Below are 27,953 nucleotides of genomic sequence, written 5' to 3'. Positions count from 1 at the left end.
TAATGGCTTTTCTTTGTTTTGCCATTTTAATTTTTCTATTGCTATTACAAGTTATGCCTATTATTATTAAACATGAAACAAACTTGTGAATAAAGGCAGGGGTCTTTTCTTCCTCTTTCATGCATAGCGCATAGTCTTAAATGAATGGAATGGAAATCTTTGGATAACTGTGATTAGATAGGAGACACTAAAAATGATTTTAATTTGATTCACTCTCTTGTGTTTCAAAGAGGGTGTTGAGGTATTGGTTTTGATAAAACTTCATAACCAATAGGAATCCTTTTCAAGTTACTGTGGAGTAGCCCTAGTGCTGGAAATAATCTTGTTGGCCAGGACCCCAGAACTAAACAGATGAGAAAAGGATGCAGGAAATTCTGTTGTTTACACATGTGTCTGTAACACGGAGACACTAGAGCCGCCAGCAAGCCCAGAGGGTAAGAGTGTTTAATAACCTTGTGGTTTTCTTTTTAAATTTTTATACTTTCCTGTTGGGGCAGAGCATGTGTTGTTCTCTGAGCAAGGCAAAAGACAATTGCTTATAAAATGCAGAACAAAACTACTGTGGCTCTGTGAAACAGAAGGCTTTGGAATTTCTTTTAAAAGTGGACTTGATCTTGGCCCTTCCCTCTCCGTTTTTCCACTGCTGGTGTTATTCATCCTGACAGCATGTCAGGTATTGCCTGCCTTGAAAAAAAAACTACATACTAACCAAACTCAGGTAAGAATTTTAACTCTAAATTCAGACAGTAATATAATATGTTACTATTAAAATCTTGTTTTTTAGTTCCAAATGATTATGGGTGAATAAATGTGTTTGAAGTAATCTATACTCTTGCAGTAAAAAAAAAAGAAAAGTTGTTATGCAAATCCTCATATTTATGCTCTTTTTGCACTCAGAGTTATTTTAATTTTACTGTTCCTCGGGTTGAACTCCTGTCTTTGTTAACAGGAAGTTATACTTCAAATTTAGCACTCAGATTGATTTCTTTATATAAATTACCTGTATAGTATGGATGAGACAGGGACACAAAATAATATCCTGTGCATAATATATAGGAAATGGACATTTACATAGAAAACAATTTCAGAACTGAAGGGGGGAAATGCTGGATGGAAATCATTGGGAAGTATTTGCTGAAGGTTTTGTAAAGATAAATTATAACCTGAATGTTGTATAGGTAAGTCTATTAAGTGGAAATATAAGGAAAATATTGCTAAAATAAAAATTACAATTAGAAATGTGTAAATAGCACATGACATTGAAATACACAATGATATTTCTAGTTATTCTCAGGTATATCAACATTGGCTTTTCTCTTTTCTAAAAGCATGTGAATATATCTTAGATTATCTTTTTGTGGGAGAAGGTGTTGGTACAATTTTTGATTAGATGTTTTGTTGTGAATAAATCATTTTATCAATTAACATCCTCAAATATACATTAAAATAATCTTGATTGCTGACTTTTCCCCCCATATTCTAATGAAAGCATTACATTAGAAAGGAATCTTGAAAAGCTGGTGATACAGTACATGTAAAAGTTTCATGTAATTTTGCAACATTGATTTAAACCATTAATCAATCTCTTTGAACAATATTTGGAAAAATTCTTTATGTGAACTGAATTTTTTCAAGAACTTATAGTTTTCTTGTGAAATGATAGACCATTTCATTGTCTCACTAGTGCATTCTTCATTTGTTTTCACTGGATTCAGTAATTGCCTGATCACTGGGACATATCTTCCTGGGGCCTCACAATGGATGTGGCCTTAAATGACTTTTGAGGCTTTTCATCTAATTCTTAGAGCCACAAAGATAATGTCAGTAATTCTTAAAAGTATGAAAACTGATCTCAGGCCAGCTCTATCTGATGAAGTATCGTATCTCCCATGCTGTTATCACAAGGTTAATTGGACTCTGCCGTAAGGCCAGAATCGTCAAAAATTCTCTTTTAGCAGGGATTTTAGGGCTAGAGAAATTTGAGCAGCTTTGAAAGAGAGGTCTGACTTCCTGAGCTGAGCCTTGAAAAATCAGTGGAACTTGGATGGTTGATGAGAAGGGAAAAGAGTATTCTACTTCAGTGAAGTAGTTGGAGCTAATAGTTTGGAGGCATGAATTTCCATGAAGTGGGGAAAGATGGTGGTGACTAGTCAGCCTGATTGGAGAAGAAAATATTTATCTGTGGAGTAGCAGGTATTGTGCTAAGTAGATAGAGTGGGGCAAATCTGTGGAGCATCTTAAAATATATACAGCATAATCTTGTCCCTATCTGTCATACAAGAGGGACAATTGCAGTTTCCTGAGAAGAGATAAAGTGTTCCCCTTTTTATCATTGTCATCATCATCATCATCACCACCACTGTCATCATCATTATTATCATCATGAACAGAAGTTGATTTATATACATGTAAAGTTGATTTCCATATGCATACACATCTGTTAATTTGATAACTGTGCAGTGAACTGAAAATTTTATGCATAACCTTCATTTTACACCTGAAGGAATCTGATGTTCAGAGACATTAAATTATTTATTTAAAGCCACAAAGATAGTAGGTGCTGAAGCCAGATTCAGAACAATGGCTTCCTGGCCCCAGAGCTAGTTCCACTATAGAGCACTGGTATCTTAGGAATGTGAATCTGGCAGAAGTTAAGTAGAATGGTTTGAAAGGAACCCCAGGGTAAAAAGGAGGCAGTGAGACAACAATCCAAAGGTGAATTCTGACATTTTGTAAATCTGAGCTAATCAAAAGTCTCTGAGGGGATCCCCTCTACCCTGGGCAAAGAGAGAGAAGAAATTGATATGGAAATAAGGGGTGGCTTCTACATTTAAATCTGCTGTTCTCAAATTCGACTCATGCTTTTCTCTTATTTTCTTGAATGTTGTATTCAAAGAAGATATCTTCTGATTTCTCAAAGGACATTCCATTATTGATTTTCACTGAACCATTATTCACAAACAAAATAAATGAAGTGTCTGGAAATGATATTGGAAATACATTGGCTCTCCTTTGATTTTTTTGTGATGCTTGATATGAATGAACACTTAGTGACCATGTGCTCTTAAAATCAGGGAGAGACTAAATTATGATCAGTGAAAAGTATCATATAAATTTTATTTTAATGGATGAAGAATATATATAAAAATCTGTGTTGAAAGTACCTAATGCAGATTACAGTATATTCAAAGTAAAAAGAATATAGTCTATTTGTTAACACTGTTCCTCTTTTCATATATCCAAACCTTAAACATGTTAGTTTACTTTTCCTCAAAGTAAAATAGGACTAGTATCAGGAAGAGCATTCAGTTTCTTCTTTTCTATGTTTCAATGTTTTCAATGAAACAAAAATATTACCTTATATTAGCTCATTATATCACAAGATTTTTGGTTATTTGTGTGTATGTGTGTTCATGTGCTTGTGTGCGTGTGTGTGTATATATAAATGATTTCTATACTATCATTTAAGAAACCTACTATCTATTATTTAGAAGTCTTCTTTCATTTAATTAGGCTTCATTGGAGAAATTCATTTATGCTAAACATACAAACAGATGAGGATAAATGAGTTGCAAAGATTTATCCTTTTAAATTTATGATTACTAAATGATATATATATATATATATAGATTTGTCATTTCAAATACTTCAGTCATTGACCTTATGACATTCTATTACAATTAAATGGCTCTGGACTGTATACCACAGATGACATTTTATATAAGCAGTTGCCCAGTCCCCAGTGCTCTGGCTAATTATAGGTGCTTGACAAGGTCCAAATATGGTGAGTATGAGACCATAGGAGATGATTATTAAAATGAAAACTGGATATTGTACTGGAGGAAATTGGCTCAGCAGAGAGAAGGTGGTTTGTGTTCAGTCCCATTTCACTGACATTTAGTAGAGTGTTATTAAAATACTATCATATACTTAGATATTATCTGGGCTGATTTATATTCAGTAGTACTTACAAACAATTGCTGTTATGTGTAGCTTTTGGAGGGTGTGAGGTGTCTTGCATTTCAGTGTTTTAGTTTGCATCTTATAAAGACAGCAAAGATGTAAAGTTATTTGATGCTAAACTTCTAAGACAAGGATTTCATTTTCTTTCTTTCTTTTTTTTTTTTAAGCCAAAGACAGAGATGTCTTTAGTATAAGTTAAAAAAAAAAAAATATGCTCATTACAGAACTTACCCATGATATCTTATCATAGAGGCTGCTTTTAATTTGTAGAATTGAGGCTTTGGAAAAAACAGCAGTGAGTCTCTCAGTCAGTGACGCAGGAGCATGTGTTTCTAAGATGCATTTAGAAAAAATAACACAAGGTAAAGTGGCAATATTTAAGTGAAGATCCTTTAGCAGCTTTAGACTAGCTTTTATCTGGAAATACTTTTGAACATTTTTCATATAGTCTTTCATTTCCTCCCTTAGTGGATTTTGGGTTATGAAGACATTATTTTAAGTTAAATTTATGATGGCGGCAAAAATATAAAATGGCCTTATTATTCACCACACATTCAAGGATTCTTGTCCTCTGCTCATCTTCTGGATGAGATGAAAATGTGATTTATAAATGAAGAGTGAAAATTGTTAGAGCTCAGTGGGGTGATAGAACTCACTGACTCAGGAGAGGAGAGGGAGATGTGGAAGGCCATGGAAGTTTAACGTAGCCCAGGAAAGTTCTATTGGCAACATCTTTTAACCTGCCCCAAGTCAGGAGCTAGAGTAATCCCAGTGATTTTCTAAGAGTTCAGGTCCAATTCACTCCATCTTTAGTTCAGAACCTTCTTGTGGGTCCAGCCAATGTCAGGAACGAGCTGGGCTCCAGCCAGACTCATTAGCGTTGCTCCAGTATGATTTTCTGATGCTCCCTGGGTTGCTCCATTCCCTTTTTTTTTATTTAGATTACTACAAGCTTAAGTTATAAAACTTATGATAGTGTGGATTGAAAACGTTACTGCAATTGCGTCATGTTATAAACAGACTCTACGGATGATCATGCAAGATGAATTGGCATCTGGCTTCTGAACTTTTGATGTGGACGCAGTGAATCCTCTATCAAAGAGGATGCTCTCATTGCAGTAAACTTGGCCTGACAGAGCAGAGTGATGGGGGATATTCTAGTATTCATACAGGCAGTGCACCAGTGCTGCCCTTGAGATGTGGGCTTCTCAGAGTGGACCAGAGCCCAAGCCTGGGTGAAAACAAAGCCCTGCTCTGATGGTGCATTAACGGATTCTCGTGAGTTGGGTAGTCACTGGCCACTCTGTGGCTGAGTTCCATTCATATTATTGAGTAGGTTGTTTTGTATCTAAATTAATGAAAATGATGCATTCCAGAAACCTAGATATTTATCAGCAACTTAATATAAGAAGTAAAAAAATAGGACACGAGGGACTTTTCCCCACTCTGCACAATTTCTTGACTCTCTTGCAACTCTGTGATTCTCTTGTCTTCTGGAAAGAATATGCATGCCTTTTTCTCTCTAATCTCCCAACCATTTTCCAAACTGTTTCAAAAATATCTTGGACAAACAAGTGTAAATATTTGTCTTTTGTAGATTTGGGTATTCATTGTAAGCATGTGTATTTATTATTTAGAAGAATAAAGTTTTTAATAGTAATTGAAATAGAAATGAACCTCAATCAAAACTCATTTTTAGGGTAATTTTAAAAGTCTGCCAGCATTCAATTTTCAAAAAGTCACTTTCTTTAAAAGAATCTGACTTGTTCAACTAAGAATATAGGAGAATGTGTAATACTTGCATCTGGGAGAGAAAGAGTAGTTGTGTTATTCTGTTTTCTTCCAGATTTTGTGCATTCAGCAACAAAAGTCCACCAAGTCTCAGACACTGTTCTAGCAATGGGATAGAGAAATGAACAAAACTAAAAGCTCCCGCTCTCATCAAGCATATATTCTAGCTGGTAAGGCAATAGGATCCTCAGATTATGAGTTATATATATAGAGTCATGTATTAAGTGTGTGATAAGAAGTAAGAAAAGCCAGACCAGAGGCAAGAGACAGTGAGTGTCCTTTTGATACGATCAGGACTGCCCCTTGGTCAGGGTGAGTGAAGTAAGGAATCTACCCATGAATCTTGGAGAAGTGGGTCATCAGCAAAGGAAACAACCAGCACTAAAGTCTAGAGTCAGTAGAGGGCTTGTCTTCTCAAGGAACGGCCAGAAGGATGGCTGCTAGAGAGGAGTAAGCAAGGGAGAGCCATACGCAGAGGGTGGTTGGCTGTGAAATGAATCCAGCTTAGGCTTCAAGAGAATGTTTTATCAAAAGAAGACTGTCTCCACCCAAATATATGAGCCTCAGGTCCAGAAATCTTGGGTCCTGGAGAAGAGTCTGGAGAAATATCCTGCCTCTGGATCATGAAAACCTTGTCAACCACAGTCACAACTTTCTCTTTACTTCTGAGTCTGATGGGAAGCCATTTAAGTGCTTTGATCCTAGAAGTGATATAATACAAGTGGCTTTTAAAAGGATCACTCCAACAGTGTCGTGGAGAACAGCTTGGTGTGCAGGAAAGGTGGAGGCAGGGAGACCAGGTGAAAAATGATAGCCATAGTCCAGGAGAGGGATGAGGTTACTTGAAGTAGACAGGAGATGGGGTTGTTAAGATTAGGTCTATAGTTTATGTTTTCCTGCCAGAGCTGACAGATTTTTCAGACAGCAATGTTGCGTGCAGTACCAGAAAGAGAGAGGAAGCAAGGATGACTTCTAGGTTAGGTCTGATAAACCGGAAGAATGAAATACTCATTGCCTGACATAGGGAAGACTTTGAGAGGAACAGGTTTGGATAGGGAGGAGGTGGAGCAGACAGAAGAGTTTGTTTTTGAACATGTGAAGTTTGAGATGCCAATTAGAGCCGGACACATCATTCTGGACCTGAAGGGAAATCTCAGGCTAGAGATATCATTTTGGAAAATATCAGCAAACAGATGGACTTGGAGGCACAGGACTGATGGGTTCACAAGAGCGATGACCACTGGGGAAGAGAAGAGGGCTGAGGACGCAGAGCTTAAAGCACCTCAGGTCAGAGGTGGGGAGAGGAAGCAGAGCCAGCAGAGCAGGTGAGAGGCGGATCACCTCACCAACTAGTGAGGCAGGATCAGGATCCTGAGAGTGAGGCTCAGAAGCCCAGTGAGGGATTCTGAAAAGAGGGAATGACCAATTGTATTTGTTTCTTAGGACTGCTCTAACAAGTTACCACAAAGTTGCTGCCTGTCCTAAAACAACAGAAATTTATTCTCTTGCAGTTCTGGAGGCTAGGAGTCCGAAATCAAGATGTCAGCAGATTTGTTTCCTTCTGGAGGCTCTGAGACGATCTGCTCCACACCTCTCTCCACTCTCTGCCTCTGTCATCTCTTGATCCTTTCTCTGTGTGTCTGTGTGTCCCTGTGTCCAAATTGCCTCTTAAGAACACCAGCTCATATTGGATTTAGCACCCACCCTGAAACGTATCATTTCATCATCACTTGATTATATCTGCAAAGACCTTATTTGCAAATGTTATATTCTGAGGTTCTGGGTGGACTTGAATTTTGGAGGGACATATTCAATCTGGTACACCATTTATTTGAAATGCTACTGACTGATCAATCAGAACAGGGCAGAATAACCCATTAATTACATTTGGCAATGTAGAAGTCATGAATTCTTTTTGTGAAGAACCAGGGTGGAACACTGATACAAAAAATTCAAGAGACAATGGGATGAGTGAAGAGTCTTTTGAAGATTTTTACTATTGAAGATAGCAGAGAAATGGGATGGTCAGTGGATAAAAATCAAGACCATTTTAATTTATGTGGAAGTGATTACAGCTAGTGTATATGCCTATGGAATGATCTACCAGAGAAGGATAATCTGATGATGTAGGGTTGAGAGGGGAGTTATGCTCTTGAGTATATTTGCAGGAACCATGGCCCTTGAATTGGTAAGAAGGGATGTGATGGACCTGCAAATGGAAGGTTTGTCCTTAGGGCCAGGGATGGTCCCCCCATGGTAACAGGCAGAGGATCTGGGTAACCCCCATGGTAACAGCCATTGTCCTTTGATTACTTCTCTCGTTCCAGTGAAATGGGATGGAGGGGGTGAGGAAAGTATGGGAAGTTAGAAGACAGAAAATGCATGGAGTCACTCAGAGGGAATGGGATAGTGAATTGATCAGGGAAATGGGATAGGGTTGCTTTGGCAGTCTTAGGGGTCTGTTTGAGTTTTGGGGTTGGGGTCAACAATTTGAAGAGCGACCAGATGACAAGGGGTGTATTATGCTCCGAGTATGATCAGGAGCTCAGGTGAAGATATGGAGCAAGAGGATAGTTGGAAGTAACCAGAACTGGTGTTTTCTAGGCAAATAATATAAAGGGAGAGAGGGTCATGCTAGCTGAAGGTGGGAGTTGACAGTGGAGCACAGAATAGAGAGGCCAGTGCAGATATGATGAGATAAGGGACAGTGACAGGCAACAGAATCCACTGAAAGGAGGTCCCAGTTGGGTCCAAGCACAGTATTTAGGGGGCAGTGGGGAGGGTTAATCAGAGAGATGTGCTTAACATTGAGATGCAGAAGGAATGGCAGTTATGGAAATGGCATCCAGGGCATACCCAGAGGTGGATGAGTGAGGTGAGGTTATTGGAGCTGGATAAGGAAGTCAAGGAATTGAGAGGTGCGACTATTTTAAGGACAATGTATATGAAGATACTTTGGACATTAACTTAAGTTAAATTTTGCGAGTGATCTCATTCACTTACCTTCTCTCTGCTTTCATGGTGTTTTGACTGGCCCTACAGACTGTATTAGAAAACAATGCTCAGGCAGGAAAACCTAGACATAGAATTTTTCACATCTCAATTTGGATTATCCTCATTTCAAGTGCTCATTAGCTACCTCTGGCTGGTGACCACCATTTGGGGCAACAGAGAGCCTAATATTCCAGGCATAAAAAATTACCAAGTATTCTCAGAGTAACCATAGATTTTATTTAAGGCATTAGATTAATCCCTTTGTTGTAAATGAAACCATGTGAGTTCGAGTGACTTTAGCAAGGAAGAGATCCAGGGGTGGTTTCAGAGTCTGCACAGTATTCTCTATACCATTCTGATGTCATTATATTTATATATTTATGTTCGATTAATAATGAGAAGTATGTAAAATATGGTGACCTGTGGAAATAATCAGTACCAATATATTCTCTGCTTGCTGTAATTTAAAAAAAATTAATTGATATGAAAAGCAGACAATGATGAAAATGATGAATTCCAATTCCAGTAATTCATAATGTTCTTTTTTTCCCCCCCGTTTTTATAAATTAAAGGAAAGACACAAATCTGGGTGAGCATGGCACCTTGAAATAAAAATAAAATAAAGAATAAAAAGAAACAATTTTTTGAAGAAGACTTAAAATTGTGGTATTAGGGTTATTATTTAGAAAGGAGTTGAAGAAAGAAAATATCTATATATTTGATAAGATAGATAAGAACAAAGAGTTTTTAGAAATGCAAGAGTTTAAACTGGTCTTTAACTGTAGCTTTCCTTGCTCACATTTTCTATTTTGTGTTTCAGGGACTGGAAAGTTAGTTCTTTTGAGAAATATAAATTCTGGTTATTCACTTCCTGTGATTTTGACATTTTTAATCCAATTCCTTTACTCATCTTTAATAGGGAAATAAACAACTATGCCTACAGTAAAAACAAACAGATGAAAACTGATTCCAGATCAATGAGCAATTGTGTTAAGAACTTTGTTTATAGTTAACTTGCTTTTCTTTCTAGTGTTATCTTCTATGTCAAAGGACAAAAACTAGAAACATCAACACTAGTTGAAAGGCTTTGTCTAAACAAATGACTAATTCATTTGGGCTAAAAAGGAGGAAGAATGGCAGGGATTAAAATGAGGCAAAGTTCCTCTAGCATTTGTAGGAACTGATCTTCAAATCAAAATCTAACTTTTCTTGAAGATTGCAGGTCCTTTCTTTCTTAAGACTATAAAACTATAGGAATGAAAATTTCATTGATACCAAAATTCACGTCTTATTAAAAGAAGTAACCTAAATACGGCACAACCACCATATTTGTTTTCTGGGGTAAAGGTATTTTCCTCCAAGTGATATGTCTCTAAACTGATCAATTATCTTAATGTTATATGAGAATCAAAATAATTAGAAATAAAACATATGACTGATACTATTTTATCTTAGCTGAGTCCATAGAAATATAATGATGCTATATATCTAATGACAGTGCCTGATATAAAGAAGTCAAAATTTTGTCTAAACATCAAAATATTATTTATTAGCTGCTGTTTTGACAATTTGTGATGAGTGATATAAATGTATAAGTCATTAGTTCCATTTTTGTCATATAATACAAGAATATTCATTTTTAAACAATTGCATTGTTCCCTCTTTACTTTTTCTATACCCCTTTATTTTGAAGTGTTTTTTGGGTATTGAAATATGCTTTTGCAAGAGAAAAAGAATAGATTTAATATATTTATAGTGCTGCATATAAATGGCTATAGTTTTAATTAAATACCAAATCAATTTTACATGTTCCTTTTATCTTTTTTCCATTCATGTGTAAAGAGGTACAATGTATTTTCTGCAATTTATGCTATTGCTATTTATAGGTAGGTAGCCTTGTGATTTCAAGAGAGATTAAAACTGTATTTTAAGAAAAAACTTAATTATGAAACATGGAAAGGTCCATATTCACCAATAATTTTATTTTCTCAATATCCTTTACAATCACATCCATAAAGACATAATTCAAGGACTAAATCTGACTTGCAGTAATTTGGAGCATTCAAGGACTTGAATGAGCTCCTGCAGTATTGCATTTAAAACACTTTGCCATGGAAGAGTGGAGTTGGTTGGCTTTTCTGTTTGAAAAATTTTGAGAACTTTTAGAAAGTTCAGCTCACTCTCAGCCCAGGATCTCTTTTATTTTTCATAAAGGAAGAAGAGTTGAATTTGTGTAAATATTTATTTTTGGAAGATTAATCAGAAAAGTGTGATAAACTCCAAAAAATAGGGTTAGTTTAAATTTGTGGTATAATTTATAAAATGCTATTATTTCCAGTTCTTCCAATATACTCAAAATAATTTTTTTGATTCTTCATAACATCAGAATCTGTTTTAAAATGTTAAAACACCTACATAATTTATCACAAGTGAATCTTCAGAAAACTTTTTTTCATACTTACTTGAATTTTGGTGAGTTAGATTTCACATGTAATTATAATGTAAGCTCCATGGGGACAGGCATTTAAATTCTATTTTATTCACTGATGCATCGCCACTCTAGAACAGTGCGTGGCAGATATAGAAATTGAACAAATATTTGCTGGATGAACACTTAAATACATTCAAGGTCCAAAATCTAAGAAATGTTTATTCTTATTTTACTTTAACAAAGTATGGAAGTAAGTAGACATTACTGTATACCATTTAATAAAATGGTCATCAAAATACATTGTTTTCTAGCCCTTTCTGGGTGTTCTTTTATTTTGCCTTTGTTTCACATGAGTTGTTGAAATGATTTTAAAAATTCTAAGCTGGATTACAACAGAATTAATGACAAATGGAAGCAAATATAGGTACTTTAAAATCATAAAATTACTACATTTGTCACTTCTTGTTTTTAATTATGTGTATTGTAGATTTATGATGATTTTTCTGTCAAATTTAGAGCTATGAGGAATTTGCAAGAGTGTTCGTCTTTGAATAGAGTGCATATGTCCAAGGGTTGTTGGTTAAAATAAACAAACAAACAAAAAAAAACATACCAAGCCCTAATAGAACCAAACATTTGGAAAGAGGTGTGAGCAGTTGCTTTATAAAATTGTGTTTTTCAGATGGATTTTGATTCTCAGCTTTATCTATTTTTTTTGAGGCCTTGATAAAGAACTTCAATAAAATGAATAATCATTTGCAGAAACCTACTCAGTAGGTGGGTAAGCCCTGTCAGATGTAGTTATGCGTCAAACATATGACTTATTTCTGATTAAAATAAAAATACAAGAAAACAATCCAATGAAATTGCTTTTTGCAATTCTGCAGTGCCATTAGAAAAAAATCAAGGAGAGTTTTCTTCCAATCTGCCTTAACAACCCAGAAAATAAAATCCCTATTATTACTATGCCTTAGCATTGCTTGCGAATGCTTCCCAGGCACAGGTTATTCTCTTAGGTGTTTTGTAAATTTAATGATTTTCAGAGAGACTGTTTTGAAGGATTTTTCCTAAGTAGAAAGACAAAATATGAAAGCAGATAGAGTCTCCATGGAAACTTCCAAGAAAACAGTTCCTTTTCTATATTGATAAAATGCAAACTTTAAGAAAGGGGCAATTTTGGCAGGCAGGAAAGATTTTAAGAAAGAGGGAGTTTTGAAAGGGATAGAGAATGTGATTGGCAGAGCGAATGGCGGAAGGCATTTAGAAAGGCAGGATCAGGGGAGGTGGCAGGGATGACAGGTGAGGATCCTGGGGTGGCTGGAAGCATGGGGGGCAGCCCTCTAGCTCTCAGGGAGAGAAGCTGGGCTGCAAAGTTAGCATGTGGAGCTGGAAAAGACAAATCTTTGGCTGAGTTTGGGTTTAATGTGCCCAGCACCCGTCACTTGAATGGGAAAATGATTCAGACTCCACATGTGGGTACTTTTTAATGTATGCTGTTGGAAATAAATATAAGGTTCTACTGCTGATATTGAATGAAATAAATCTCTGTATCAGAAGAAATATATTTGTGGTCTTAGATTTTTTCATTACAAGATCAATGCTTAATGTTTTATTGTTAAGGACTCTGTTATTGAAAAATTAAAGAGACTGCATAAGTTATAAATCATAGTTGGGGTTTTAGAAAGTCTAATCAGCTTTTCCTGTTTCTATTAGAAAGGATCAATGTTTTTATGGGAAAACATACTTGAATCATTTTATTTCAAAAACAATCCAAAGTCTAGATTATGTTAACATGCCAAATATCATCTATTCTACTTTATGAAACATATTAAAATTTCAGAAATATATTTTGTGAAAAAAATGTAATTGCTCACCAAAGCATTTATTTCAGAAGAAATTTTTCTTTAAGTTCTTCTGATCTCTAACATCTTTTAGAAATTATGTTATATGTGATTGCTATCACAGAAGCAGCTTATGTATTATAATAATTAATTTATGTAGTTGAGTTTAATGTTAAGAATGTAAAAATAATAATATACTCTAGAAATAATAAGAAATGATAATGTATTCTCAAACAGAAAAGGAGACATTAAAATCATTTAAAAGTTATTTTTACCGTTGATAAATAAGGAATACCTTAGAGTATTAGTATCTGGAAAAGGTTATACATGATGTTAATTAATTTTGTTTTCTTAATAAAATCTAAGCATATATAAAATGAAACTTCATAGCTTCCATCAAATAATCCTACATTTTAGAAAGTTTTTATTTTGCTCTGCTTAAATATGTATATTATAATCTACTTAAGACAGAAATATATATGTCATTTATTCTGTTAATTCAATTTAACTTTTTACTGTGTTCCTATCTCATGTTGTGTATTTGATGTAACATTGAAGTTCCTTTAAACTCAGTTATCCAATAATTTTGTGGGAAGTCAACATTGGAAAGAGGAGCTTTAGGATGTTACTTAAACACATATTTACATTCACATGAGCCTGTAAAATCACAACTCAAAACCCAAGTCAAATGGCCATTGCCCACCCCTAGTCTGTTTAATCTGCAATTTATATCAATTATAAGAAATTCTTTCCCTATAGATGAATGCAAACTCATTAAATAAAAATGACAAAAATCTCCAGGAATTCTAATTCAGCTTTTTCAGGGAGAAACAAATTTGTATATGTTCAAAATAATTCCTAGATAAAACCTATTAAATGAAATATTGAGGTAATTTTATGTAGTTTAAATGAACTTATTGTTTATTTGTTTGGTTTGTTTAACCATTTGCCATTTTTCAAAAATTAGGTCTTATTTTTACTTTGGAAGAGTTCTTTACATACCTGCATATAAATTCATTATCAGATATATGTTTTGCCAATATTTTCTCCTAATTGATGGTTTGTTTTTCAATTCTATAGCAGTGTATTTTTAGGAGAAAAATTTCTAAATTCTGATGAATTCCAGTAAATTACTTATTTCTTTTGTGCTTCATGCTTCATATACCCTACCTAAGAAATCTTTGCCTAACCCAAGGTTACAAAGATTTTCTCTAATTTTTTGTATAGAAGTTGTTTAGTTACAGCTCTTGCATTTAGGTCTATGAACCATTTTGACTTATTTTGAATATGGTGTTAGGTCAGAGTTGAGATTCTTTTTTTTTTTTTTAATTTGGATATTGAACTCTTTCAGCACATTTGTTGAAAAGGTTATTCTCTCCTTTTTAATTACTTGGGCATCTCTGTCAAAAATGAATCTATCATATATGTGCAAGTTTATTTCTGGACCATCTGTTTCATTCTGTAATCTATATGTCTATCCTTGTGCTAATACAACCCTCTCTTAATTATTGTTGCTTCAGAGTAATCAGGTACTCTAAGTCCAACTTTATTCTTCTTCACAAAAGTTTTGGTGGTTCTAGATCTTTTCCCTTTTCATATGAATTTTAAGTCAACTTGGCAATTTCTATAAAAAATTATTCTGGAATTTTGACTAGGATAGCAAAGAATCAAAATGACAATTTAAGGACAATTAACACCTAAATATTTCTTTCTCAAACATGAACATGATATATCTCTCCATTATTTTAGGTCCTCTTAACTTCTCTCAGCAATGCTTTTCTGTTTTCTGTGCATAAGACTTGCAAATATAGATGATTATGTTTAACCTCTGACTATATTCTGGATTTGTTTCTTTCTCCTTTCAATTCTATCATTTTTGCTTCATTTACTTTGAGACTTGTACTAGATGCTATTTGTGTTCTATTCATTGCATTTGTTCTGTGTTTCTTTTGTTCTCTCTTTTTGTGCATATTGATAAGCATGGACTGTGTGCTTTATTTGCCACAGTTTCATATATTATTTCTGAGGAATAAAAATGCAATGAATATTTACTGATTACAAAAATAGTTACATCATTTCATTCCATTTCAGTCTTGTGGATTATGAAGCATGATTTATGAACAGACATGATGGGAGACTGAGAATTATGAAGGACAGAAATTAAATTGCATGGACACACTTTTGTTCACCCTGCTGAAATTTTTTTAAGAAATAATATTTCAATGCAGGAATTCAATTACAAGTAATAACCTTTTGCATCTTCTTAGAATGAAATAATAAAAGTGATGATTGTGCCAATTGTCCACTTTCTTCCTTTCCAATAGATCAAATTTTTAAAATTTTAATTGCTTTTGTTGACAGCTTTAAATAAACTCATTTCTTTGGATTATTTCCTAGAAGTCAAGCAGTTCTGAGTTAAAATTTAATTTTTTTAATTGTACATTAATTTCTTCAACAAGTACTTATTAAACAACTAAAATGAAATGTTTTAGAGGTTTGGGTTACAACAGCGAACATAAAGGTTTCGATCTCACGGAGCTTCCATATTAGTCAGGGGGAGTGGATAAAAGACAGCGAATTGTATTTGGTAAGTAAAATACATAATGTATCAGAAGGATATTAAGCAATGTGGGGGAAAAACTAGATTAGGAGAAGGAGGATTGGCAGTGTGGCTGTGGGGGTGGTTGCAATTTTAGACAGAGTCATCAGGGAAAGCCTGGGTTTGAAGATGACATTTAATCAAAACTTGGAGGAGGAGAGAGAGTAAGCTAGGAAGCTCTTTGGAAAAGAGAACTGCTTATCCAAAGGCTGGAAGCTGGAAGCTTGCCTGGACATTTTCAGAACAGCCGGGAGGCCAGTGGAGCTGCTGTAGCATGAGCCAGGGAGACAGGGGTATTGGGAACTAGGACAACGGGAACGGTGGCAATTGTATGAATTTAGACTTTTGCCCTGAGCGAGATGGAGAGCCACCAGGGGATTGTGAGCTGAGAAATGACAAGGTCTGACTCTCCTTGAAAAAAGGCTCAGGCTGGCTGCTGTGGCAAGAGCAGAAGCAGAGACCACCAAGTGGGCATTGGTAGGATCTGGGGAAGAGAGAGAGGGAGAGTGGGCTGCAACAGGCTGGGAGTGCTGGAGGTGCCGAGAGGCCGTTGGATTTTGGAGGACCAGCCAGCAGAATCTCCTGACAGACATCAGAGGGGTTAATCAATAAACCAATCATCCTAGCAAGTAAACTAATAGGAATAGTTTTGCCAGATTTCTTGAGGATGCTGAGACCGTGCTCCACAGAATATCTGTGGCAAGTACATTTCAATTGGAGTTTTAGGGAAAAGTTTTAAGCATGAAATTTGGCTTGGGAGATGGGGTGAGATTATCATTCCAGAATTCCTGAGAATTAAGAAAAAACATTAGATCATGAGGCACTCTGGAGGAAGGGAGTTTATTGAAATAGCAAAAGGCATTTAAGAAAAGCTTAATCTATTTAGGCATACCATGACTGGAGATCATATGGTGGTCTATAAGTTGTGGTTTATCACCAGCGTCCTTTCATTCAAAAAGCTAAACAATGGGAACTAAAGAAATATGGTGGGTTGCTTTTGAAAACATGTAATATAGATGGCAAACTATTATTACTGCAAGCACATTGCTGTGCTTTTTAACAAAAAATGGGTATATCAAGCAGATCAAAATTCTCTTTTTCATATTATCCTTGATTATGGATTGTGGCAGTTATAAAGCAGTAGCAAATAACTTTCATTTCATGGTTCAGTTTAAATTACAGAAAAAACATTTTAAAGAACCCAATAATGAACTTGAATACCCTCTCTAGAGGATTGCATTAAATATAAGTGTTGCATAAGTTATGTACTTTACATATTAAGTATTAATGGGGTAGGTTGATGTTTTGAGTTAAATTCAGAGGAAGCAATTTACAAAGAGAAAGAAAGAGAAATCAAGATCCTAATGAATACTTCGGCAGTTTCTAGTTTTAAAATATGAACATACATATTTTAGTTCAAGCTGTTACTTCTACATTTTCTTGGAAGAAATATTCCTTCCTAAGAATTAATAAACAGGAATCAAATAGTGACACCCAATGAAGTTGAATTACTGTGATAATCCAAGACTAATTTAAAAACTCAGCTAGAATGAGAAATGGGATAACCAGCGGAAACAGCGGGGATGCTGTAAAGGAAAGAAAGACGCAAGACTGGTGAGTAGGCAGAGCTGTGTCAGGGTCTTTTTGCCATGTTAGGGACTTCAAACTTCCCTCCAAAGAATGATGGAAAGTAAATGAAGGGGTCTCAGGAAAGATGAAATAACCAAATTAAAAGTAAAAAAATGTCTCTCTAGTTTTTGAGTGGAGAAGTGTATTGGAAGGGAGAACAGATAGAAATCCATTTTGTCTGTCTGCGAATGAGAGAATAGAATGTGGACGGAGGGTGGCTGAGATGGAGAAAAGTGAACAGAGAACTTTTTAGTAAGTAAAATGAACAGTACTTGATAACTGATTGGATGTAAGGGGTGATGATGAATGATCTGTGAGGGACATCTAAATTTCTGAGTCACACAAATTGAAAGGATGATGGCATCTTTTACTAAAAGGGAAAAATGTAGGGAAACCAAGGTTAATCATTAGAATAAGTGTAAACAGCGTCCCTCAAACTTTCTGAAGCAGCAAAATTCATGTTTTCCTTTTAGAAAGCCAAAAAAGAATATTCTCCACTCTAATTTCTAGGAAAGGAGTGAAACACATTCTTGTCCTCCTTTTTTTTGGGGGGAGGGGGGGGTTTCTAGCAGTGCAAATTCTTTTTGGCAGTTAATAACTTTTTTTCCTAGACCTTTTCTCTTAGTAACAAGTTTTGAGCACTGTTGGCAAGAAATATGTATTCAATTTAGAGCATTTCTTACAATAAATCAGCTACTTAAATAGGAATCAATAAATCAGCTATTTAAATAGAAATCTGCATTTCTTACAGTACATCAGCTACTTAAATAGAAATCTGCAGGTTTTATCAAAACACAATATGGAGAGAGATTTTGGTAATTAATACTTTGTCCTTCTTAGAAACATAATCATGGAACTTTGAGCCAGAGGTATGTGTTATTTCTTCATTCAGCAGCCAGTTATATGCAGACATTACCAGAAGGCTTTATTCCTCCTCTATTATATCATATATAATCATATTTTTTCAAAGGAAAAATGAACAAAGATAAAAATAGCACTTTTCTGTCTTCAAACATTTCTTGTGATTTATTAAATTTGTTTAAAGACAGAGCAAGAATGATGTGGGAGAATATCACGCAATGGAACCTTCTCTTAGCTTGCCACAGTTACTATGACAAATACCACAAACTGGTTGGCTTAAACCCCAGGAATTTATTGTCTCACAGTTTTTGGCTAGAAGTCCAAAATCAAGGTATCAGCAGGCTGTGCTTTCACGGAAGTCTGTAGCCTTCCGCTGATGGCTGGCGGTGACACATGGCCAGCTGTCGCTGTCTGATCCCTTCTGAGGCTTCTAATTCATTGTCCAAATTTCCTCTCCTTATACAGACCTCAGTCATATCTGAATAAGGCCCATGTGATTCAACATGGTCTCTTCTTTCTAGGATCTTTGAAATCCTATTTTAAAATGATAGTCTGTTAATTTTCTTGGGTTATGGTAGGAACATGTCAGAAGCAATGTAGTTATTTCAGATTATTTGCTATTTTCTTATTCCTTTGTTTTGGTTTTGTTTGAAATGTTTTTTTATTGTTTGTTTTTTAATTTTTTGATAAGTTTAAAAATACAGCGAATGAGTGTGAGGAAAAAAGTAAATGAACAATGGGGGAAAGAAGCAAGTGGAATGTTTTGGATGTTCTTTATTCTAATTTTTATTTTCTTTTTTGGAGTAATGAAAATGTTCAAAGATTGATTGTGCTGATGAATGAACAACTATACATTGATACTAAGAACGACTAATTGTACACTTTGAAGGATTGTATGTTGTGTGAATATATCTCAATAAAATTGCATGTAAAAGAAAAATGAGTTCAAACCCACAAGACCAGGGGATAGGACTTCCTGTCTTGTGGGGAACCTGAGTCAATCCCCCAACAAATCTCTTCTCTTATTATTTAAAAACTATACCAATAAGATCACCTGCATTTTGAAAAATGTAGAGTTCCAGAAGTTTACGAAATATATATAATGGAAATGGGTATGCTCCTCTGAATATTTCATTTGAAATGAAAAGAAGATGAAAAGAAGAAAAATATTAAAATCTTACAATGTGTTTGCAGGTTTAAAGGCCAGCAATATTAAAATAATTATACTTATTATTTTAATGCAGACTATTATCTCTGCTAAAGTTTGATATGTTGCAGATAGTCACTGAAAGGTTTTCTACCAATATATTAATAAAAAGGAAATGTAGATTATTTTTGCATAGTAACAAAAGCAATTCTTTGCTTCTCTGTATTGAAGAAGGAAGTGTGAATATTTCATGTTTGTTTACATAATCTATCATTATAAATGTGTTTTTTCTTATACTGGCTTTGAGGTTTTGGGTCATGAGAAACTAAAACTTCTTTGATCACTAGCTCTGGAATATTAGTGATGGATCATTTCTTATTCTTCTCTCACCTTTCCTTGTACTCCTTTGATTTTCATAAATAAATACACACACCCACTCACACACACACTAAATATACTTTTATCTCCAAACAAGCCTGAGAATTCTAAATTGCTGAAATAAAATTCTCTTGTTACATTCCAGTGGCCATACATACACATAACTGCATACGCATGCATTTTGACAGTTGTAAGTGCTATCTTAATTGAATTGTAGTTTTAGTTCCATCTAGGTTCATTAATTGAGCATCTTCTACGTTCTTGTCACTGTGAGGACAAAAACAAATAAGGCTCAAGCTTTCTCCTTGAGACGCTCATAAACTAGTGATAGAAAGAGTGATATTAAAATTATCATCAGTGTCATAAGTTCAAAAACAGTAATTAATCAGTGCATGAGAACCCAGATGAGGGAGGAACAAACTGACAGGAAACATAGTGTAGCTCCATCACTTCTCTCATTTACTAGCCACTCTCTGCCCCTATTCCCACCCCCCCCACCCCCAACACATGCACCAGTTGAACCCTATTTTGATTTTCAAATAGCTTCTGTACCATCTTTCTATAGGTGCCAGATTTATGTCTTTTAATCTAGACTGTCTGCCTCACACACTATGGATGTCAGCTAAGAGTTAATGACAGGCTGCAGTAGTAACACAGCCGCTTGCCTCTATTTATGTGGCTCTGTGAAATGTGTGTTCTAGTTGGACAGGCACCAAGGAAACATCGGTTTGAGTGTTTTGCTTCAGTTTATCGTTTCACTGTTACCATGGCCCTAAATAATTTGGAAGTGGGATTGTTTACTTTCCTGTATCTTGTTCTTGTTTTGTTGTTTAAGTGCTTCACTTTCCACGTTTTATTCATCTTATTTTCACGATTTTATTTTTACTGATACTTTATGCCCAAAAGAGAGGTAGAAAATACAGTAAATTGTTCAAAGAGTTGAGTCTTAGGATATTATCCTTTACCTTCACTGAAGATTTTGTAATAGCAATAGAAAATGTGTGAACATTGGCTTTATACCCAGCATTTTCTTTTCTGTCACAAATGCAGGATGCACAGAAAGGGAATTTCTTGTAGTAAAAAGAATCATGAAATAATAGCTATCATTCAACAAATGTGTACCTTGTGCCTGGAATTTTATATATGTCAATGCGTTGCATTCTCACAGCAAAGTAATGAGGTAGATGTTATGACTCTAATTTTATTGTTAAAATTGAGTCTGAGCAAAGCTAAATAACTTCTCCAACATCTTATACCTGGTTGGAACGAAAATCAAGTCCCTTTTCATTACACCTTTCTATATATTTCTTTTTACCTCTTGGAGAAAGAAAAGAGCTTGCAGATATTTTCTCTTGAAGAGCTACTGATTCTTTTAAAATCAGTAAAAATGGCTGAAAGCAGTATTAAATAGGGAAAGATCCAGTTGTCTGCTTTTAATGTACAAAACATGAGAAAGCAAATATTTTGCATTCAAGCTAACTACTATAACTATTATGTTTATCAAGAAGCTCTTGCTTGCTCTGTTGTTTTACATGGGGGAGAGAGAAAGCTATGATTTGTCTTCAATCCACAAGGGTCATAAGGTGATCCAGAACATTTATTTCTTTGCTGCTTAGGAAAAAAATATTCTGTTATCTTCAATTTCTTTTACTAGTAGGAAAAATATGCTGTTATAAAATGTTACATGTGTTTTTCTGTTTTGTACTTCAATTTATAATTTCTTTCATGAAATGGTTAACTTAGAATTACTTATGTCTGAGAATTCTTTTGCTTTGTAAAGATACAGATTATCTTAAAGCAAAACATAAATTTGAATTTGGTTCCACTTTCCAGATTTTATGCAGCAGAACTATGGAAGAACTGAGATTCTGAAGTCAGAATTTTTGTTGCCAAAAACGTAAAAGTAGATTTGGCATTCATAAACATAATAAACAAATGGAAATCAACATTTGAATTTAGGCTTCTTCCAAAATATTTTTTTTTCATTTCCCATTTGAATATTAGCATTCCAATAGCAAAATAACTGTCTAGATTGTGTTGTCATGTGTCCTGACATTTTGCTAATGGGAATATATTCAAAGAAGATGGAAAAAGTTGTCGGATTTACTTTTTCTTTAAATTTAAGTCCAATTATCTTTGGGTTGCTAATGCTCATTATTTTGAAAGAGGCTCAAATACCTTGTTGGTGATCTATTTAAATTAAAATTTTTATAAATGCAAGAAAGATAACTGCGAATGGAGTTGTTACAAGAAAATGATTAGGAGTGTGTGTGTGTGTGTGTGTATGTGTGCATTTAAGGGAATCGTAGGACAACTGACCATTTAATTGAGATGTGTTAAAGTCTTTACAAATCATTTATTTGATGAGACACGTGCCTTCATTTCTATCAAGTGGAGGTATATTTGATAATGGAATTCTGGTAATCAGAAAATACTTTGTTAATAAGCATTAATTTTATAAGGCAAGTAAATACAGGGAAAATTTAATCTGGTGGTTGATAACAAAAACATTAATCAACTAGTATATTAGGGTAAGCTCTTTTGTATTACAGAGACATGACTAGGAAAACAAGCTTTAATTGTTATTATATATTATAAATACAAATTTCATCATTCCTTTTACTGGAATTGAACACACTGAAATAACAGAATTTTTGTACCTTATGCCCCTTCGTAAGAAACTGCACTATTTCACTACAATTAATTCATTGAGTCCAAGACAGTTATTATCTTTGGAGGAATATATCTACTTTCAAGTAGAGCTGATTAATCTATACTTTCCTGAGGTCCGTGTACTTCATGGATCCCAGAACCTGCTGTCATGCTCTTCCCCCTTTCCATATCTGAAAACTTCTAACTTATTCTTTAAGACTTTTCCTATGCAACAAGCCAAGGGACATTTTCCCTCTCATATTGCCCCTCCGTTGTACCTCCATTAGAGCACACTTCACTATATTGTGAAAATATTCTGTTTATCGTGTCTATTCTACTGCCTAATCTGGAAAGTTCTTTATTTGTACTTTTGTATTTGTACAAGTACAAATAGATTTAGTATTTGTAAAGTCAGTGCCAGGAAATTGACTGCTTTCTGGTTTTCAAAATGACAAGACTCTACACTGATGGATTCATGTTAAGTGAACAAATTGTAAACATATACAGCTCAATGATTTCTTTAAAAAATGAGGACATCCATGGAGCCACCACACAGTTAAATATGAGAATCTTGTTAGCGCTCAAGGGGGCCTCCTTCATGGCTTCTTCTAGTCATTACCCATTACCAACCTACCCAGAAGCAACCACAATTCTGACCTCTGTCATTTGGAATAGTTTTGCCTCCTTCTGATTTTGTTATAAACGTTATCATGCAGAATGTGTTGTTTTGCAGTAGCTTCCTTCCCTTGGTGCTATGTTTGTGATAATCATCCATCTGTAGCAATAGTTCATCTTTATTGCTGCATAGTATTCCACCATATGACTACAGCCAAATTTATTTATCCACCATATGACTACAGCCAAATTTATTTATCCAGTTTTGAGCTATTAGAAATAATGCCATCACAATAATGGTTTCACATTGTGGTTCTAATTTGCATTTCATTGATAACTAATAATGTTTATTCCACATGTTTCTTGACCATGGGAATAGCATCTTTCATGCAGTACCTTTTTAGGTCTGCAGTACATTTTTAAAAAATTAGGTTGTCAAGTATTTTCTTGTGAATTTGTAATAATTCTTTATACATTCTTGATATGAATCCCCAGTTGATGTAAGTATGGGCTAATATCTTCTCTTGTGCTATTATTTGCATTTTTAATCTCTTTATCATATCTTCTTCTGAACAGTAATTCTTAATTTTAATGAAGTCCAATTTACAAATATTTTACTTTATGGTTAATGTGTTGTACCCCATTTAGGAAATCTTTGCTTATTGAAAAGAACCTTTATTGTTTTGTTTCTCACATTTAGATCAACACTTTCTATTTGGAACTGATTGTTTTATGAGGTGTGATGTATCAGTTCCATATGGACATATGGCTAAGCTCAGTGCCTTTTGTTGAAAAAAAGAAAACCACTTTTCTTCTTCTGCACTCTCATAGAGCAGATAGCCATTGAGGTGGTAGGTCTATACTTGGACTCTCTTCTCTTCCATTAGTCTATTGCTTCTCCTAGTGCCATTGCCATCAGTCTGAATTACTGTAGCTTTATATTATTTTCATATCCAATAGTGTAATTCCTCCAACATTGTTCTTTAAGATGGTCTTGGCTATTTTTGACTGTTGGCATTCTCAAATGGATATTAGAATCAACTTGATAATTTTCACAAAATAAACTTTCTGAGATTTTGACTGGTGTTACACTGAATCTATAGGTTGATTTGGGGGAAATTGTCATCTTTACAAATTGAGTTTTCCAAAACATGAACATGAGTTATCCCTCCAATTATTTAGGGATTCTTTATTTTATCTAAAAGTAGATTATAGTTTAGAGAGCATAAATTCATGCATCCTTTGACATGCTTATTCTTTGTCATTTTGATATATTTGATGCTCTTATAAAATGATATTGGTTCTTAAATTTTGGTATCTAAGTACTTATTTCCAGAATATAGTACACATGATTCTGTATGTTGACTTTACATCCAGGAACATTACCAAATTCGTGTACTAGGTCTAATATTTTATAAATTGGTTTGAATTTTTTACTTACACAATCATTGTTTAAAAATCATGAGCTTATTTTTTCCTTTCATTCTTATTTATTTTTATTTCCTTTCCATGTCATATTGCACTGGCTAGGAACTTGCTTCCTGTGTAACAATGAATAGTACTGGTATTAGCAGGCACCTTTCTTGTTCCTGATCTCAGGGAAAAATATTTCAACAATTCACCATTAATGGTTATTGCTTCAGGTTTTCCACAGGTACCCTTCAACATATTAAGTAATTTCCTTTCTATTTTTAGTTTCCTTTTTTTGCAAGAGAAATACTAAATTTAACAACATTTATTACCCAATGGATTAGGACAGAGTTGGCTTTAAATACTTTTTCTTTTGGGGAGGGGATACAACACTTCTACTCAAGATAAAATCAAAGACCTAACATTTTTACAATCCATAAGTCTTTTATTTTTATACCTCTTATGCCATGAATAAGAAAGGGAAAACTCTCCAGTAGCTCAGGCTCTTTCCCATTGGTTCTCACAAAGCATGCTTCTCGCGGTGGAGCAGCTTGGCACTTCAGTGGAACCCAGGTAACTTTCCCTTTGGCCTCCTATTTTTTTCTGATCATTTTCCTTCACATGTTTCAGGACATTATCTCGGCTTTTATAGTGCTTAATAGGCTCAATTCGCACATTAATTCTTTTGGCAAGAATCTTGCCATTCATGAGGATACCAACAGCATGCTGGGCAATGTCGTAGACTCTTCTAGTTTTGCTATGGTGATGCTTTTGGGGCATTCCTTTTTGAACAGTGCCCAATCCCTCAATGGCTACGATAACACCTTTCCTGTAGATTCGCACATATGTGACCAAAGAAACAACTCCATGTTTTCCATAAGGCCTAGAAAATATGTAATGGACTCCTGTCTTCTTTTCCTTTGAGTTCATCATTTTGGTGCATTACCACAAGATGGTGGTTCCTGCTGAAAGCCATTTTTTAAAAATCGTAAACTAATGCTGAATTTTATCAAATGCTTTTTCTTCATCTAATGAGATTTTTCTCCTTTGTTTTGTTAATATGGTGAATTAAATGAATTGCAGTGATTTATAATCAAATGCTAAACCAAATGTTTATTCCAAATGTATACCTCTAGTATATATATTCAACTTCTTTGTGATGTATCAATTTTTTAATCACTAAATTTTTCTTGCTGATGCTTCTGTTGGGGTTTTTATGTCTACGCTAATGGGAGAGATTTGTCTTAAAGTTCCTGTCAGGTCTTGGGATCAAGCCAATGTTGACCTCATAAAATCAGCTGGGTGTGTTCACTTTTATTCTCTCATCTGGAAAAATTTGTGAAATTTGGCATAATTTTTTCCTGATATGAAAATGTACTTTCCAAATGCTTTATAAATAATCTTTGATGAATTTATCTCCAAATATCTCTCATTCATCCTTTATTAATATAGCAAATATTTACTTATTGTTTATTCTAACCTGGACATCATGCTAATCTTTGAGGATGGAAGGGTGAGCAGAATCAGTCAGTGGGGGGGGGGGGGATAGATAGTAATTAAATAACTGTAAAACATGGCACAAACTCTAGTAAAACTTTGTGAAGGTTGGGAACCAGTGTTCAGAGATTACAGCAGGGTGCCTGACCTAAATAAGGATTATGGCGGCTTCCATGACAAAGACAATAGTCAGAAATAGATAGACCAATTAATTTCTTTTCTTTATTTTGAACTGACATCTAATTCATATGGTTAGAATGTTGTAATATGAGGATAAATGGGTGTCCAATGTGGTCCATTTCTCTGTTTGTAGTGGATGTCCCAAGGTAATGCAAGTTAATGTCCTTAAAACTACATGAATATCTAATACAAAGACTACATATTTAAGTCAAAAAAAGGAAAACACTGACAATAAATAAGTCTTACTGGCCCCACACTAGCAATGGCTAATGGCCTCCCATCTTAAATTCAGTTCTTTTTTTTTTAATCATTATTCCTGTTAACAAAGACATTAAAGTTTTCATTTTCCAGGATGTTATATTTTATAAACTTTTTCTTTCTTTAATTAAGCTTAACTGTGTTGAGACACACTATAAAAATCTATTCTCTAAGATATTGGACTCAAATCCAATATCTGAATGCCAAAAAAGAGAAAACAAATCTTGTATCCTCAAAGTTCTTCTCAATAATGGAAAATACTAAATTTCATTTTGAGAAGCTAGCTCATGCAATATGAAATCAAGCCAAATACAGGCAGCAGAGTAATACATTCAGTGTGTTGCTAAGTTCTTTTTTTTTAATTTTCTAGGAAAGATCAGTAGTATCTAATTGGTAAATGACATAAGTTATTTTACATTTGAGAACACAAAGTATAGTATTTGAGTAAAGGATAAATATTTAATGCATTTGCAGAGAAAATAAAATAAAATATTCAGAAACAATTTCAAAATTCCCTTAAGAAACAACCTCAAGGGATTTTAAGACTTGTATTCTTCTATTTGGATATAAATGCAGAAGTTTCACTAAAGGTGCTAGGTCAAATATCACTTTGGGCTAGAAACTTATAAAACTATAAAATCAGAGTCCATTTGAAATAATGCATAACTGCTGTGGAGTTTTCCAACAACTATGGAATTTTTGTTGCTTCAAACTGTAATACTGAAGGTATAAATGGATAAGCATTTAGAACAAGGCTAAATGTTATTTTGGTTTGGAATAAATAATTTAAAACTATGATATTTAAATCACAATCCTAAAATGGATTTCATTGGGAAAATATGATCAGAGAAATGAAAATAATGAAATGTGAACAATTCATCATTTAAATAGTACAAAATGCTCAGATTAAAGTGGCTTTATGAATGTTTCATATTTTTTTTCTGTAGAGCAAAGCCTCTGCGAAATTACATTGAGTAATAAAATAATTTATAATAATAAGTAAAATAGACTTTTGCTCATCTGGATAAATTATTTTTCTTCCTAGTATACATACGCACTCACCACACTCAGAACGGACAGAATATAAAAAGAGAGAAAAATAAATAGAATCAGACATACCTCTTTGGATTGTAGCGAACAATACATCAGTCAATATATGTAAAATGTTTAGGAAAATGCCTGATTATTTTTCTCACTCTCTTCCTTGCTCTCTCCCCAAATTTCATTGTAAGATGTCTGACAGTTCAGTTAATCTATCATTTGTTTTGCAGAAATTATTTTTGGAAATAGAAAGGAAGAAATGACAAAATAAATTAGTTAATAGGCATTAAAAAAAGTTATCCTGGTGTTAAATGAAATTGACTTCGATGGATGAAACTGAAGAACTTTAAACTTTTCATGCCACTTTTTGTGTTCAAAATAACAACTAATGACCTTCAGTGCTGTTTGAATAGAAAGCTTTCCTCATGCTCTTGTAATTGGCATTTAAAAGTGGCAAAGAAAAAAAAATTAATTATTACTTGGAAGTCTCATTTTTCCAAAAGCAAAACAATATCTTACATTTTAAATGAAAAAAATTCTTTTTAATAAATTATTAGAATATAAATATAGAACTTAGCATACCTACATGACAACATAAAACTAGGGGCAAAATCATACACAATGAGTTAAATATGCTTTAGGGAATAGCAGCTTAAATCTTTTGTG

General features: G+C 34.2%; 1 protein-coding gene and 1 pseudogene across 1 annotated transcript in view; one reads left to right on the top strand and one right to left on the bottom strand.

The window, feature by feature from the left end:
- The first annotated feature begins 415 nt into the window (after window positions 1–415).
- Window positions 416–27,953, top strand: part of CCDC102B (coiled-coil domain containing 102B) — a 202,080-nt gene continuing 174,542 nt past the window's right edge. Inside the window, exon 1 of the mRNA XM_037806288.1 lies at window positions 416–718. The gene's annotated coding sequence lies outside the window, so the exon portion shown is untranslated. The remainder of the gene's footprint in view (window positions 719–27,953) is intronic.
- LOC119511226 lies at window positions 18,460–25,244 on the bottom strand (annotated as a pseudogene).

This window comes from Choloepus didactylus, chromosome 16, assembly GCF_015220235.1.
Source record: "Choloepus didactylus isolate mChoDid1 chromosome 16, mChoDid1.pri, whole genome shotgun sequence".
NCBI classification, from domain to species: Eukaryota; Metazoa; Chordata; class Mammalia; order Pilosa; family Megalonychidae; genus Choloepus; species Choloepus didactylus.
Note: the sequence above shows the minus strand (reverse complement) of the source record. Positions and strands in the feature narration are given on the sequence as shown.